General features: G+C 34.7%; 1 protein-coding gene across 1 annotated transcript in view; it reads left to right on the forward strand.

The window, feature by feature from the left end:
• The first annotated feature begins 1,178 nt into the window (after window positions 1-1,178).
• DIP-epsilon (Dpr-interacting protein epsilon) overlaps window positions 1,179-13,717 on the forward strand; it is a 190,659-nt gene continuing 178,120 nt past the window's right edge. The window contains exon 1 of the mRNA XM_070107227.1: window positions 1,179-2,013. The gene's annotated coding sequence lies outside the window, so the exon portion shown is untranslated. The remainder of the gene's footprint in view (window positions 2,014-13,717) is intronic.

A 13,717-nucleotide genomic window follows, 5' to 3' on the forward strand; every position in this document is an offset into this window, starting at 1 on the left:
TACGCTTCATACCCAAAACATTAACCAAAAAATGTTGAGACAATCCATAAGAGACGTTGAGATCTACTGATATCTCTCAGATGGCAACACGATCATTTTCAAGCAGAGTTTCTTTAACTTTTTTTTCAATGACTTCAGGACTTACACTGAATGTTTTGTGCAACTCAACTACTTGTTTTCATGATAATGTAGACACTCCCAAACACTTCTGCAACATTTTCAACGATTCCGTAGCCGTGATTCCATTGGAAATACAAAATTAAAAGCAAACTCGTTGTTCAATTCTTTTCATGTAATTATAATTGACATATGAAGATCAAACTTCACGCGAACATAAAAAAAGGTTATACCGATCTAGTAAAAATTTTTTATCGTTTCAGTTTGCACGCGCAGTTTATATGAATCAGTCCTAGTCAAATGTGATCAGCTAGTCTATACTTCATAGAGTTTCCGACGTTTCCTTTTGGGTATTACAAACATCGTGGCAGGTCATTTAAAAATTTCGAACTTTTCATTTGAAATCCTTGGAAATAATTCAATATTGCAGTTTTCTACCTTATTCAATTTTACAATAATAATGTACAAATTTTGGATAATATTTTATTCTATAATTTACACTTCTCCACACTAAACGAGTTTCGCTGCATTTAAATAGAAAACTGCACCACTGTCATTATTACCCAACGCACTGCATAAACATATCTACAACAATAAACACATACATATGTAAATATATTCGTACAAATGCACATATACGAGCAAGTGCCTGCAAACACCAACAACGGAAATGTACAAACGCGCAAATGACGAATATGAATCGGAAGTTGAAGCTGTTGACAGTAACAGAAACACGAACGCCTTGCCTCTGCGCCAGCATCCGTCGCTGTTAACTAACAGAACTGTACAAATACACAAAGTTTGCGCAAATATTGCTCCCCTATGGTTGTTGTTATTGCTGGAATAATTTGCTTTGCAATTGCCGGCTGTTGTTATAGTTGTTGTTGGCACACTTCGTGCGCATTGCTTGTTTTGAACGATGTCATCGGCAACAGCAACAGCAACAGCAAGAACTACAACAACAGCAGCAACATCCACAGCAGCTGTTCGCTCTGCAGGCGCTGCAGCATCCTCCGCAGTTGGCGTACGTTCAGTGCTTCAGTACCAATTCGGACGTCAGAGCAAACGGTAATCGGTCGGTAAATAAATAAAGTCAGTTTTCTTTACACATTTCAAGGAGTTGAAAGTGAAATCTTTGTCTTGCACGTGTAAATACAATTCGTCGTAAATTTAAATAAATGCAAATATTAAACATTTAATTTCTGCTTGCAAGAGTGGCGAGTACAATAAAAATGTAAAAGCGAGTTAAACTATTTGTGCAGTTATTGGTGTTCGGCAAGTAAAGCTGGCGTTACATATTCGCTGCTGAAATTTAGTTAAATAAGCAGCCATATACTTACATATATGTACCTCCATGCATATAAGTGCGTTTTCATAGTTTTTTTTTTTTAAATTAAACTAAGAAAAGTGTAAGGCATCGAAATAGCAAAAGAAGTTGAACGAAAAATTCTTCTTGAAGTGTCGCACTTGTTTAGAAGTGCCAGCGCAAAGGGGCGTCAAGACATTCGCGCCGCTGCGTTTCTTTCGCAGTCGCAGTGCGCTCGTGTGGGCGTCGTGCATGTTGATACGCGTGCATGCGTGCGGCGCTTTGTGATTTTCGCGCATTTTCGCCTTTGCCAAACTGTTGATTGTGATTTGTCACGATTCTGTATGTACATTCGCGCCGCGTTTGATACACTTGGCGGTGTTTAGGAAACTTCTTGTGTCACTGCTGTTATTATTAATTTAAACTCAGCTTATTTGAGATTTTGGTGGCTCATGGGTATTTCGCTTATTTTTGCTTGAATGAGGTGTGATTTTTTATAACAATAAATTCGCAAGTCATTCAGTGAATTAAGTGACAGAAGCAACGTGTTAACAAAAGGCGTGAGGATTTGAAATATTTTATGATTGAAGGTAAGTTGAAGGGATGTTACATGAAAATATGAATAAGAATTTTTTTCATACAATATATACTTTTATGTATGAGAAAATGTGTCTCACTTTATAGCGAAGTAAAAAAAAGTATGTATACGGTGATATTGCAGCGTTGACTTGGGTTGCACCGGATATGATAGCTCACTTTCCAAATAGAAAAGTATGCATACAAGAACTTGGTTTTGATCGGTCAGTTGGTATAACAGCCGCATAATGTAGTGGCCCCATCTGAACAATTTTTTTTAAGATTGTAGCGTTGCTTAGAACTTAAATCTATGCCAAATTTCGTTAAGATATCTTGTCAAATAAAATATTTTTCCATGCAAGGACTTCATTTAGATCGATCCGATCAGTTTGTATGATAGCTATATGCTATAGCAATCTTCTTGAGACAAAAAGGGCGTCTGCCAAACTTTATCTCAAAGCCTGAGACTGGCTCGTGTTTATAGAAGTAGTGGGACAGATAGGCGGACATTAAATAATAAACTAAGGAAAAAAAGATGAATATGGATAAAGTTTTTTGTTATTTAATTTTCTGTTCCTCGAATTACATGTTATGCCCACTTTTCTGGGCAGTTCTGCTTAGCGACTTCCTCGTACTTGGCGAATAATTCGATCAAATGCGAAAAATTCCCCGGAATCAAAAGTTATTATTGTCTTATAATAAAATTCCAGCTTTAGCGATAAGGCGTAGGCTTACTATGCTAAATCTGAGAAAATAGTTGAGAACGAAGAATTCACACAAAAGCTCAAAGTCTGTATATTTCCTTTTAATCAAGTAAATCGATGTTGACTTAATTTAATTACAACTGTTTGACAACATTATGTAATACGCAGATAATATAGCTAATCTTTGGGGTGATTTATTTGTATAAAAAAATCGCTTTATTGAAATATTAGGGTGGTACTTAATAGAAAATGTCAAAAACAATCAGTTTTTATGAGTAATTACCGACACCGAGTGTGGCATTCTAAGAGTGCTACTGAAGCAAGCAGATGGTTAAGTCAGTATAGGATAAAAAAATCGATATTTTTTTGCTACTAGGTTTCTAAAAATATTCCGGAACCGGCTATATTAGGTTTGACACGAAGATTGTAACGCTCAGAAGGAACCCTCGATGACCATGTGTATATAGTACATACATATGTTAATGAACAGCTTGATAAACTGAGTCGATGTAGCCACGTCCGTCTGTACGAAATTTGATATATGTATGTAAAAGAATTAAAATAAAAGTTTTTTTTACAATATATGTATATGTCCTTAGGTTAGATTGTGTGACAGTCCTTTGTGAAGCCAGATGAAAAAGAAATTCCTGTAGTTGGTTATCACAAATCTGTTAAGGTGCTTTATTTCTATTTCGCCATTCAATATCATACATACATATAAATATTATCTTATAATGAATATTCATTCCAGCCTGGGGATTAAAGGAAGAGGGCCATTAAGTACTTTTTAAAATGATCTGACCAGAGGAAACCATCTAAATGCATTAATATCCGTTAAGCATACTACTATCATACTTAATAGTCTCTTAAGCCATTTATATTCAACAGTCTCTAGAGACATTGTTAATTATGTAATATAGGGTGCAAACCTATTGTCCACTCTGCTAATGAACTCTGACCTTTTCTACATTAAATCACTATTTTTATTATTTTTAATGCCGTAATCCCTCTTAATAACTTGCAAATCACTTGTCTTTATACAAAACACTTAATGACCGCCTACTAGAATGCCCTGCAATAACAATAAAAAACAATAAAATTCATAAAAGTAATTGGTGCAAATTACAAACGTACTTAAATCGCCTGCCACAAACAATCCGAAAGAAAGCAAAGAAACAAAAAAGGCAAATGAAAGTGAGTAAGCAAGCAACGAAATAAGTTAACAAGATGAAAAATTTACAACAATTGAAAAAAGTACATATAAAAGGGAAAAACTTGAAGTGGGCATTAAAATGAAATAAGGCATTAAGCAAGAAACGAGTTGAAAAGCAACAACAAGGCAACATAACGACATAGAATGTGAATAATGGAAGCGGCAGTGCAGTGAAATCCAGAAGTTGCCAAGCGGAGAAAGTAGCTGTGAACACTAAGTATGCCGGAAAATGAAATTTGTAAGCTACCAGTCTTCACTCACACTTACACACACACTCATTCTCTCTCAACACTCACTTTATTCATTCAATGAAAATGCTACGCGCCGATGCTTGAGCATTTAGCCAACCTTAAGCATTTTAATTGAAAAGTCACAGCATGTAATTAAAGAAAGGAGAAGCAGCGTTGACATGCTGACAAGCTTAATAAAGACAAAGCGTAATAAAATAAAATTAACAAAAGGAAAACATCAAAAATAATGCCAAATAAAATTTAAAGGCAAACGAAAGGATATTTGTATAAAACAGCGAGCGGAGAGTGTTGGTGGCTTAAATTTCACGGTAGAGCGAGTGCGTCGAAGACTGGTTGTCTGGCAAACAATATCTTTGTGATGCTACATATTTGCATATCAAGGCAGGTTAAGTCTAGTTATACCCTGTCGCGAAGTTCGTAATACCCTGAAGGAAACGACGGAGACTTTATAAAGTATATATATATATATAATAGAACAGCGTAATGAGCTGAGTCGATTTCGGCATGTTCGTCTGTCTGTCCCTCTGTATAAACGCGAACCTGAAGGAGTAAGGTTTCAAGATATTGATCTTACATTTTGCGCACAACCTTTCCTCTCCAAAAAGCTACTCATTTGTTGGAATCGCCGATATCGCACTACTATAGCAGCTCATATATTAAAGCAAAGCGATATCATAGTTTATCAGTGTGTTCTTAAACATCCAAGCTGCACCAAAACATACTCAGAGTATTAAGAGATTCTGGTATCTATATATAAATACGCTAAGTAATGTTTGTGAAAAAAAACACACATTGAAGTGAAAATAACCTTTGATATTATTCGTTTTATTTTGGTGAGTTAGAAATTTTTAGATTAATTTGAAGTGCATTGTGTAAAAGTTAACTTTTTGAAATTTTTTTACAACTTTCATTAGATTTTGTTCACAGTTTCTTCAATAGAATTTAAATACTATTAAAATTGTTAAAAAATTAAATTTTCTTTTGATCGATCATGATCCTTCATAAATCTGAGAACATCCTCAATGTATTGAGATTCAACTTCTATAAACCAGTTATTATTTTTCTCAGAAATAGTATTAGACCTTGAAGATCACTCTTCTGAATTTCACTATATGAAATCTTATTTAGCTGCACTTGGCGATCAGCTTAGAACACTGTATGTTAATATATATATATATTTTATTAACTATTTGTTTCTTCTCTTTCCTTATTCACAGCGTGTTCATCTAACGCCCAGCCGACTCCGCATGCTTTAAAAATTATTTATTTAGAAATATTAACTATTAAATATTGTACTTAAATTGTCTTAAGAGTATTTATTTTTCTGGTAAGCTTAAATGAAACCAACACTGAACAAAGCTACGAAGAAAACACACGAACAAACGGCTAAGAGATATTTCTTAAAAAGTTTTCCTTTAAATACTTATAGTAACTAGACTTCAAAGCTTTATTGCACAATTTCCTAACGTGTATATGTGTGTGTAGAGTGAAGTGTGTTAGTATCTCCCTTAAGTTTTCAACAGTTTCGACACATACACACAGACACACACACTCTCTCTCTCTCTCTGTTTCTTACTCAACTCACTTGATCTTTCCTTGTTTTCCTTGTAGTTGCTCATAATATAGCAGTTATCTGCATTTACTTCACCATTGTTTACATTAGTTTGTGATGAATTGAGTTGTTGCTTGGCGAGGGTCATGGAAACTTTGCGTATGCAGTTTGTTGTTCGCCTCTGCTGCATTCTAGTTGCACTTAGGGTGTGTCGTCTGTGCACCGCCTAGCCAAATGTTGCATTGCGTCAAGTGAGGGAGTTGCAATTTGTTTACAATCTGTGGCTATTGATGCATGGGATTAAAAGTAAATTGACTTAAGCTCTTCTAACAATTTGCTGCGAGAGGTTATTAAACTTTTAGTACTGTATAACTGTATAATGGCTAACAAAAGGAAGTAAAGCGTATTAAAAATAACGATATCCGTTACTCGTTAGATTGTTTCGAATAGCGTTAAGTTGTACTACTTTCCAGGATAAATGGCTATTATGCTCATGGAGAAATTTCTCACGAAAATTATACTTCAGCTTGGGGAAACTACAAAGACATATTTGTATAGCGCAGATATTATTTATTTATTTTTATTGGAATTGTTGTCGGTAGCGTTTTCCATTAATGGTTTCAACCGGTTTTAGAAGCTCGTAATATAGCACCCTCATCTAATGCCACCACATACGGAGCATTACCTTGGCGTCATGGAAATTAGGTTTTGTCGTTGATTTGGCTGGTTAGTTGTGTTAAATCTATGATTTTTTTGGGTTAGGGTTGTCTGTTGCAAAAACGTCTTCTTTTTGTATCGTTTAATCAGTTTAGAATGTATGCGGTTGCTTTCAAACGTTTTAAAATGGTTAATTGAGTGACACAAAATATTCTGCGAGCTCGTCTTCTGTTCGGCAACATTCTTCATCGATCTTCCAGTTCCTCATCTTCATATAGAACGTTCTTCGTATTCCATGCCGAAATCACCGCTTTCAAATCGTGTACACCACTTTTGACATGTTCGCTCCACCAAAATTCGATGAAGACTTTTGGGTGCTGTTTTTTTCATATTAAAGTAATGAAGAAGAATTCTCCGCAAAACTTTTTCAGGCACAAAGTTCGACTTGTTCATCAGTGCACTGAACATCACTCCTAAATTGGGTAATCATCAGAAAGTAGGTTGTCACATTGCCTACATTTAGGTGCTTAATGAAGTAAATGTACCTCTCTTGGGTTTAGCCAAGTCATATACCTTTTTGAGGTAAACAATATTTAAAGTCTAAGATCAGCAGCTATCTTTACAGATAATCAAACAATGGAGCGATAACGTAATATTTCATTCTTGGATTGTATATATAGGTATATGTAGGTATTTATCAAAAAAAAGCCAATTATATTACGCCAGAAATTAAATCACGTCATCAACTTTGCCGCAAATTTCATAACTTCAGCTTTGGCTGCGTTGATCCGGCGCTTAAATCGTATTTGCATAGATTTTCGTTGCGAAAGTTTTAAATCATCGTCATCTTCATCGTCGGAGGAATTTGCAGCGCAATGTTCTTCCACACCAGCAATATGCCCGACAGCACGCAGTGCCAAGCAAAAAGCACCTACCCACAAGAATATCAGCATTATTTCACGCTTCAACTGTTGCCAACAAGTTCATTTAAAGCGCCACCACGCAGTTGCTTGCCAGCACACATCGCATTAGTTGGGCCTTCAAGCTGGCAGCTTCAAGCTTCACGTTAAATGCAACGAGGGGCTAAAAGTGAGCGAAATAACAACAACAACTAAGACATTTTAAACTTTCATAGTAATTTGTGTGCTCGCAAATGGCTATGTGTGTGTGTGTGTGCGCTACCGATAAGCGTGACTCGCCAAGTTGCGTGAAAATCAAATCAAATGCAGCGGCATCGCGTGTGGCAGACCAGGTATTGGCAGCCGTCAATGCCGCGCGCGCACAACAGCAGGTGCCATAAATCAACGCTTAGCTGGCATAAACTTGTCAGCGCATTCCGCGCTGTCAACACACACTTCCGTCACCCGCGGCGCCCGCTTGCAACGTAAACTTTTTACTCACTGATTGCGCTGGCAAGAAACACGCCACCACTTGTCGCACGCTTGGCGCCTAATTGACTCCTTTTTGCTCATTAAGTCACGTACAAAATGGCAGTCACCCGCACCTTCCTACTTTTAGTTCCTCGAATAATATGCGCGTCACTCAGCGTTTCGCACTCGGCAAATATTTAGTTATTAGCGCGGCGCGGCATCACTAAGTGCGCAGTATATGAAATTATTTTCACTTGCATCATCCTTAAAGTGCATTAAAATTGCACTACTCTCCTCCTTATAACATAAATTCCTATTGGATGCTCAAAGAAATCTTACTTCTTCTAACTTTTATGCGCGTTTAAAGCGTTTGCGCGTTTGTGAGTGGAACGAGACTTCCAAACATTGCTTCAAAAAGTGCTGCAATTTTTCCCAGGAAAATATTTCAAAACTTCCTAACTCCACTCAGCGCTGTCTAGTCTGCCTGCTGTAATCTCACAGCACATTTTGATACTAGCAAGCGCCTTCCACACGATTCCTTACGGCTAACTGTGCGCGTGCCACCAGTGCGGATGAGTAACGTTTCAAATGGATTACACTCTTATATCCTTCATAGCTCTTTTATATACTCTGGTTGTTGTTGTAACTGGTGTTTAAACTGTGAAAATATTGCTTTTAGGTATTGCATGGACTTAAATTCTAGGAATTCAGAATACTAAATTTGTGGGGGAATTCGTATGCCAAAAATATTACTCTTTTTGGCTTTTAGATTCATGTGCTTATGTGCATTTTTAAATAGCAGGTAACATATAGTTTTGAAAACTCATGTGTTCTATTAATGTTTGCTAAAAAAAATTTCAAAAATACATACATATGTATACTAGAGTGTGCCATTTTTAGGCTACTTCTTTTAACTAAATATTAGCAGTTTTTAATTAATTTTTTTTGACAAAAAACAGGCTATCAACTTTCAAGCATGTAAAAAGAGAATCCTTAAAATTTGACCTCCTAATATTGGTACTAAGAGGTGCCTGTTTCTAATAATAAAAATTTTTTCATTAAATGAAATGAAAAAAAAAAATATTTTTATTTTTTGGTATTTGCATATTGCAAAAATGAACTGAAAACTTATTATTTCTCCACAAAAAAGATCCGAGACATTTTTCCTTATAGTGAACTATGCTGAAGATATTCAAGCTTAAATTTCCAAGTGCATGAGATTATGATTTTTCATTCAACTATGTTTGATTTTAAAACAGGGCTTTTCAGATTTTTACTAGACGTCACCTACTTTTATTAAAGTTGACCTAAGCTATTTTACATAGAATTTTGTATTTTTCGTTTCTATTTTCGTTTGAAAATCCAACATGTTTTTAGTTTCCGTTCTATAGAAAAGGTTTGTCTGGTTTTTATTTATGGTCTGAAGTACTTCTCTGAAGCTTTCGAAGCATTAAGACATTTGAAATACTACCATTTCAATATAATATATATTATAGGTATATATATCGAAAATCCGGGTTTCTTTGGCCGCTATTCTTGGGCAGCCAATGTCAAAACTTCGTGTGTCTGACAATAAATTTGGCTAAAAGTTTATTGGTTTCCACATTTTTACTCATATATAAAGTAAGGTTAGGTTACAAGACCGATCATGTTCCACATTTTTACTCATATATAAAGTAAGGTTAGGTTACAAGACCGATCATGTTACAAGCCGCAAAAGGAAACTTGGACAGCTTAGAACGCCAGTCCGTTGTGATACTTAAAATTGCTATACAAGTATCATATTTAATATATATAAAGCATTGGTATTATTTTAGATAGATCGTAGACTGTCGGTTCCGAAAATAAAAGTCGAGGGGAATAAAAATTTACCTTTAGAACTGTGTTGAAACTTGCTTTTTATTCTTGGATCATATACGGTTCAGTTCAAGTAAACAAGCGGCAATTCTAAAGACCAACAATTGAGATTCGCGACTTCAAGGTCGTGTTTTCAGGGTACTCCACAGCAGCTACTTTTGAAAAGGAGCAACTTTGTAACTGAATTCAATAAAGCGCCACCAACGTTAATCATATATATATATACAATATATAATATATATACAATACTTAATTTTTCATTTTACTTCTTGTTTTTTTGCTCAAAGTGCCCATTTCACATGGAAACATTTTAAAAAATGCTAATACATATGTACTCCCATTAGTTTAAAATAAATACCGCCAATATTTGCATTCATAAAATCATATAGATATGTATGTAGTTACGTAAATAATGCACTTTGGTTTTGCAAATATGACTCAGTGGCATTAAAACAGCACGCATTTAAATATATGTGAACATATCTACATATAATTTTTTATACAAAAAAGTCTCGCTCATATTTTATGAGCAAAAAGTTATTATGCTTAGGAAAATATTTACATACTTTCTGGCTTATGTGACCGTAATTTATTCTACATGTGTTTGTTTGTTTGTATAAACAAATGCAAATATATTTCGCGAAACGTCACTGATAGTCCAGTTGTGGGTTTTGTGTATTTTTTTTTGGGCTTTCGTGTGACATGAGTTGACTATTTGAAATATTTAATTTTAATACCCTGAACAGGGTATGTTAAATTTGTCGTAAAGTTTGAATGTGTTCCTCAATTTTTGAAATATCGATTTGAAATTTTGCACATATTCCTTTCTACCTGCTAATTTGTCGGATCAGTATAGCATATAGCTGTCATACTAAGTGATTGAACGAAATCTTGTCTCTATATGGAAAACATTTTTTTATTTTACAAGTTATCTTCACGAAATTTGTCATAAATTATAGTAAAAAGCAAAGCTCAATCTCCGAAGATTTTATTTAGATTCGACCACTATAGCATATAGCTGCCATACAAAATGATCGTTTAAAATCAAGTCCTTGAATGGAAAAGTTTTCTATTGGACAATATATCTGTACAAAATTGTACGCTAAGTATTCTCCAAGACAGCGCTACAAGCTTCGTAGAAATTGTTCAGATCGAACCACTATAGCATATAGCTGTCATACAAAATGACCGATAAAAATTAAGAGAAAGATCCTTTTATACACTTTTATGTTATAAGAAATGCACCTGTAAGGGGTATGATAGCTTTTGTGCAGCCAAAGTTAACGTTTTTTTTTTAAATATAAATTTGAGATTAAAAGTATGTTTTCGTTGAGAAATGACTGCAATATTAAGAACTCGATATAAAATTGTCAACGAAATTTCTGAATCAACAACCCGTTAGTAATTCCACCTTACTAAATTCTATGCGAAAATTTATGTTTTTCCATAAGTCAAATATATAGCTTATAAAATTATTTGTCTCTGTATCTACACATTTTAAGACACTTTTTATACCTTAACCCCAGATTTATTATTTGTACACATTTGTGTGTATGTGCGTGTATTTATATTTCTAATAAAAGTTAATTTCAAATATTAACCCCTCATCGAACGAGTTTTTGCTTGCTGTAGCAATCACTTCATCGCTAAAACCGTCAAGAGTAAATATCCTGACCTCAGCACAAGTAAATGAATGAATGAATGATCCTTTCCGGCGTGACTTCCTTTTTCTGCTTCCACGGGCAACATGGAATGCCGTTGGATGATTTGACGGATAGCACAAATTCGTTTTCCGCAACACACCAACACACTCACACATGCGTCAACAAATATAATTTCATTTCCTTGCAGGTGTATTCGTGTGTGTGTTTGTGGCATTTATGTCGGTGACTTGCGCCGGTCATTCGACAGTCCGCCGCATGCAACTTTTTTCCTATGTAGTATTTGTGTATGTATGTGTTTATGTGTGTGCATGTAAATAGCGTCGCGTACACAAACAATAAAATATCATCTGCCGGATATAAGTCTTTACAGTTGGCAAACATGGCAATAAATTTTAAAATGTTTTTGCATTGTGTCCGTCTGACATGCAGGAACATGTGTACTTGCTGCGCACAAATACAAACACGAATGAGCATATATCATTTATATCTATATACATATAGGTATATTGCATATTCACACACATTTTTGTATGACAACGAACTCGGTCAGCGGTGGACGGCGTTTATGGTAAGCCACGCAGGAATGTCGTGCAACACAAATGCATGTGTGTGTGTGAGTTTGTCTCTCTGCAGTCCTTTTTGCAGTTGCTGTGCTTTAAAGCCTTGTTGCTGTTTCTTTTAATAAAATTTAAATGAATCTTTATGCGTGACCTGTCATGACTTTTGCCTCGTGCGTGACGTAGTTATGTATGTACGTGATATGTGTATGTTTCAATGTGTACATATTTATTATTCATAAACTCGACTTTAAAGTGATTGCCAATTTTATGGTTTCTTTGGAATTTTGTTTATATTTTGTGTAGCTTCGCTTTTCACATACCGTTCTACAAATATATAAAATCATGAAAATAAGGATATACTTGTTGCACTGGTGTTATACATATGTATACCCGTTATAACTGTTTTATTAAATATATATTTTAATTTATTTTAGGAAATAACAGTAATCAGAAATCTAGTAACATTTTAGTGGAGTTTCCAATACCACGAATACCACGAAGTCTATGACTTCGCTTTCATAAACTCATCTAAGAAAACTCTGAAAAATATAGAAAAATAAGAAAAAACGTTGAATCCGGTTGCACCGAAGCTATGATCCCCTTTAATAATACATAACATAAAAGAGTATAAAAAATATTTGTCTTAAACTTGAACGGTCAGTTTGTATGACAGCTATATGCCATAGTGGTACGATCTGAACAATATGCTCGGAGATTTTAGCTTCACTTTGGACAATAATCTGTGTGGAACTTACATATGTATATGCTATAGTGATCCGATATCTCAAAAACTGAGGGTAATTCGCATGTATTCAGACGGTAAGTGGGAAAGACAAACGGATATGGCTTAGAAGGCTCAGTTCGCTATCATTTACATATATAATTTATACGGGGTCCAACGTTTCTTTCTAGGTTTTGTAAACTTTATGCCAAACCCTAGCCAGCTCTGTTTGTATATGACAATATTTAGAACCGACCATCTGTTGACTAAAATAAAGAAAGAAACGCTCGTTTAAATGCCTATTGCAGCTGATCCGTATAGCTCTCTGATCTCAAGATCATGTGAAACATTAGATCGTTTCAAAAATAAGAGCGACTTAAGCGAAATGGATTTGTTTTTCAGTTTTTCCTATTAGAAATAGTAAAAGAAATAACGTATGTATCTGATGATGTTGCCTACGTTTGCTTGTAATATAATATTTGCTCAGGAAACTAGTTACAGCCATAAGTTTCTTCGATTAAGCTCTAACATGCTCCTTACACTGTACTGTGAGATTCAAGTATTGTAATTAACGTGACTTTTTTCATAAAACATTAAATGTTTCAGGTTTTATTGTTGAATGTTTTAAGAGATATACTTGTGTGGCGATCAATATTGAAACCTGTGGTCAAAAGAAAAGTATATATGTTATTCCCCTCCTTGCCGAGTCAGTCCAAAAACTATAGCTGCCATTGTGACATGCCTAAAATCTACTTACATATAAGTAGTTGTCTTCTTTCCTGTTTTCGACTGCTCCTTTTCGTTTCGTTTATTCATTCGAGTTTGAATCAAGTTATATTTTATTCAAATGAAAATTTCACACAAATTTTATAATTTTCATTAAATTCAATTTAATAACTAAATTTTATCATTTTCGCCATTTTCACCCGGTCAGTTATTAAATATTTAATAGAGGCGCTTATTTGCCCTCACAAATCACTGCGAAAGCAAATAAAGTGGCATTATTTACTTTATTGCGCATGAGCACTTCAATTGAATTTTGTATTGAAAATAATTTAATTTGAAATTTTCGTTTAATTAAAAGTTGTTAATTATTTATGGACATTTTAGCAACATTGTCAGTGTTGTAATATTGATGATGATTATGATGATGATGACAATGGTGATTA

The sequence above is a fragment of the Bactrocera oleae genome, chromosome 3 (assembly GCF_042242935.1).
Source record: "Bactrocera oleae isolate idBacOlea1 chromosome 3, idBacOlea1, whole genome shotgun sequence".
Lineage (NCBI taxonomy): Eukaryota > Metazoa > Arthropoda > Insecta > Diptera > Tephritidae > Bactrocera > Bactrocera oleae.